Genomic DNA, 4045 nt, shown 5'->3' on the forward strand with positions numbered 1-4045 from the left:
GTGCGGGTGTTTGGCAGCGTGAAGCAGGTGCATAGCCACGTCGCGCTGCCGCTTTAAAACTCCTCACAATCCCCCCGCTCAAAAATGATTGGCCAATAGGTCTGGGGTGATTGTGACGCCACCCTGGCATGAAAGTGTTACTCCGCCCACACCGGGGGGGGGGGAGGAACCGGGCTGGGGGCCTGCCCGCAACCAGGACCATTCTAAAGGTGATCCCACTTGGAGGTAGACAACCTGAGGGACAGTCTAAGTGGGACAAGGAAGGCAAAACCAGGGCCTCAAGAAATGTCAGAGCTGGCACAAGGACCAGATAGAGAGTCCTGAATTGCTGCATTTGGTCCCCCTGCCCTGAGCTTCCACAGCCCTGCTTTAAGGCAAGCTTTTCCTTCTGAACAGAGTAGGCATTTGCACCTCAGGTGTCTTAATTAGGATGCTGAGGCTGACCATTTGTCCATCTAGCTCAGTATTGCCTTCACAGACTGGCAGTAGTTCTCCAGTGTTTCCGACAGGGAATTTTGCCCAGCCCTAACTGGAGACGCCAGGGATTGAACCTGGGACCTTCTGCACGCAAAGCAGATGCTCTACCACTAAGCTACACCCTCCCCTCCCCTGTAACTTCTGGTTATCCTTCAGGTTATAACCTTGCTCCCTCACCTTCTTCTCTTCGTTAATTATTTTATAGCCTGTGGACATTGCTGTAGACCAGTAAATGGTGCTAGAAGCCAGTAGAACAAATATTGAAACAGACTAAGAGGTTGCTGCAGGGCTTATTAGAAACATATAATGGGGTCTGCAGCCATGCACACATTTGGTGACAATTCGGATCTCACAAGTAAAGCAATTAAGTGTTGCTTTGCTGACAGTGCTCCTAAATTGTTGGTGAAGGGGCTTAAATTGAAAATAAATGAAAGCCTGCCAATGGTGCTAGATGGCCACTGGGAGGTAATCATTGCAGAAATGCCCTCTTTGACCTCATAGGTAAAGGACACATGCAAGGAAATAAAAGAAAATGGTTGGTATGTAGAAAAACCTGGTGCAACAAGCAGACAAGGAAGGGCGCAGCACAGTCACAGAGCACATGCACAGTTTAATCGCTGGCATTGCTAGTTGAATATATAACAAAGGAAAGAGATATTCAGGGGAGACCACAGAAAGCCACAAAGTCAGGGTAGATGAGTCAGTGCTTTGACTTCTGTTCATACATAAGCCACATAAAGTTGTGTCTGAACAGTACCTTTATTGTCTTACAATTAGCAGCAATGCCATGATCTCTCTGTGGGTTTCCCAGTGGCATCCAGCTGACCGCTGCGAGAACAAAATGTCAGGCTAGAAGGATCTTTAGGCTTGATCCAGCCAGGGCCATACTGATGTTCTGAAGTTCTGAGTACTCCACCTGATGTGCCTTCACACATTCACACTATTTCCCCAAACCCTGGTTATCCCACCATGTGAAGGCCACGTCATATTTCGCTACACACTTACTATGCGGAAAGCAATTCGGCACTGGAACTAACCTGAAACTCTTAGGATGGCTTTTGTATGTCTGAGAGAGAAAAGCTTTGGGTTCAGATAAACATGCAGAGAGTCCTGCAAAAAAGCCATGCACTATCCCAGGCCTCCAAAACTTATATCCCTTGTTGACCAGAGTACAGCTCACCTGGCCTTCAGGTGCTTGACACCCTGTTTTTGAAGTCCTGCCACCACTACCTTATTTTGAAGGCGGCCAGAATGTGTATTAGAGTTCTAGTAGACTGCCATATGTGACTGGTGGGAGGTGCTTAGCTTCCTGAGTCACAAGCAGGAACTAATTGATCACCACCTCCTCTGTGTTGCTATAATCCATTGTCTCCCCTTCGTCTAAGCAGAAGCTGATAGTAACTGGGAATGGATGGTCGTACCTCACTTTTCATTGTAGGGAGTCCTGTCAAGGGAAGCTGGATCAGTCAGCTATCACGCTTCACAGATAACACATGGACAGGAAGGAGCATAAAATATTTTATTTCTCTTTTGTTCAGCCTTGCTTAAGCAACAAGGTCTTCCTGGGTTCTGGTATGTCCTGGCATCCTTGGACCTTTGACATCTGGCTTCCTTCTCTATCCTATAGTTCTGACTTGTTCTTCAGTCCTATCTGCTAGTTGTCCCCCTGATTCATGGATTTTGGACACCTGGTTCACCTCAGTCTGCTTGTCCATGACCCAGTGCTGACAGCCCCATCAATGGTGTCTCAGGTCGAAAAGATAAACTGGACTGAACGGGCCTTTTAAACACTTTAATGCAGGTGCCATAAAACTGATCTTTGGCTTGTTCTAATCACTCTTACAAGTTAGCACTTGAGGGCATTTCCCCCTAATCCATCCCCCCCCTTTCCACAGAGAAACACCAACAAATACATACAACTGTTCAGTCTTTCTCCTGGGAAGCCTGCCAAGACTTCCAAACAGCTGACCTCATCTGCAAAACCCCTTGATGCACCGCCCCAGCAAATTGGCAGGGAACAAGATATCCTCAAGTTGCTGTGGAGTGCAGGTGGTCCGAATGATTCTCCCAGCTTAGCATAACACTATTTCTCCAGATGCTTCCTGAGAATTCAGCTCCTGAGCCCTCTGGAGCATGGGGTGTTCTGAGGCTTGGCACATGCAGGCTCCCATATGATCCTTTCTCATTACATTTTGCAAGAACCATTTGCATTTAAAGGCAAATCTACATAGTTCATTCTTCCCAAAACAATATTCAAAATGGGAATGCTAACATAAGTCAAAATTCACAGTTCTCCATTTTACAATGCAGATGTCCAGGTAAGTAATGTGTTTAAAACTGTGCATACACTTGTATTTGTAATGCGCACATTACTGAACATAAACATACAAAACTGCATTACATATTGGGAAGTTCCTTTGGGGGGAAAGCTGTATGTCAGGCAAACTTGCACATGTGTAAAGATTTTGAGAATTTCGTTCAAAAATGCTGATGAATTTTCATGAGGACAGAGAATCTGAAATTGCAAGATTAGCGCGTTCCTAGCAAGAATGTTTGAGAATATTTTTTACAGCTACTCCCCATCTCTGCTGAGTGACTTTGAAAGGAAAATATGTCAGATTAGTTGCATCTCCAATCTTCATTGCTTCATTTTTATGAATCACTTCCAAGAAACCTGTATCACTTCTTCAAAGAAGCCTGGCTCAGGAAGGGAGATTCCATGGGAAAAGATGACGGACTCCTGTGAATCATGGCTTCCGAGCTCACATACCTATTTGGTGATCAAAAAACAGCTTCTAAATATATCCTACTTCATCACTCTATTTGGGGGTGATGAAGTGGAAAGGACCATTTCAGCCATTTTGGAAGGTGTAGGAAATAAGCAAAATGGCTTTGAGAGCTGTTCTCGCCTTAGCATTACATTTTGTTTTAAGTTGGCACACTTTCCCCAACTCCATCTTAGCTGAAGTTTATTAGATTAGGAGTGCACTCTATAAAACAAATGACAAAGTGTGCCCCAAAACGTTTTGCTTATTTCTTTGTGATCCCAACCATTCTCGAAACTTTCCCTCCAATTTTGGCAGCTGAACATGAGCTCTTTTACCTTCAATGTGTGTGGGATGTGTGTGTGAGAGTAATGCTACAAAGGGTGTGAATGCATTAAAGCCATCTATCAACTTGCTGTGTATGTCTGTTTCTAAATGCCCAGATCTGAATGAATGGCCCCCACAAAGTCCAATGTGTTGTCATTTGATTCTCCCCTCCCCAGTTCCCCCCAGTTTTATTTTAATAGCTTGACATTTGGCAAGCAGCACATCAATGTGCTGTAAATCAGCTTGGGCACGTGAGCCAGCTGAAACCACACACATTTGAAGCCCAATTGATTTCAACGGGAGAGCAAAGCACAAACATACATTGCTCCCATCGAAGTCAATAGGATTTTAAAAGTACTTCAACTTGGGCTGGATCGTTAAGTACATACTTGACCCACACTTGACTCACTCAAAGCAAAATCAACAAGACTTAAAAAATGTGTTTTTAACATTAGCCCTTTGTCTCATTTCTCCAT

The 4045-nt window shown here is 44.7% G+C and overlaps 1 non-coding gene across 1 annotated transcript; it reads right to left on the reverse strand.

Annotated features, from left to right (window-relative positions):
• Positions 1 to 530: 530 nt before the first annotated feature.
• On the reverse strand, positions 531 to 603 carry TRNAA-UGC (transfer RNA alanine (anticodon UGC)). The gene has a single exon. It is a non-coding gene; the product is annotated as a tRNA-Ala (tRNA).
• Positions 604 to 4045: the final 3442 nt, after the last annotated feature.

The sequence above is a fragment of the Podarcis raffonei genome, chromosome 12 (assembly GCF_027172205.1).
Source record: "Podarcis raffonei isolate rPodRaf1 chromosome 12, rPodRaf1.pri, whole genome shotgun sequence".
Lineage (NCBI taxonomy): Eukaryota > Metazoa > Chordata > Lepidosauria > Squamata > Lacertidae > Podarcis > Podarcis raffonei.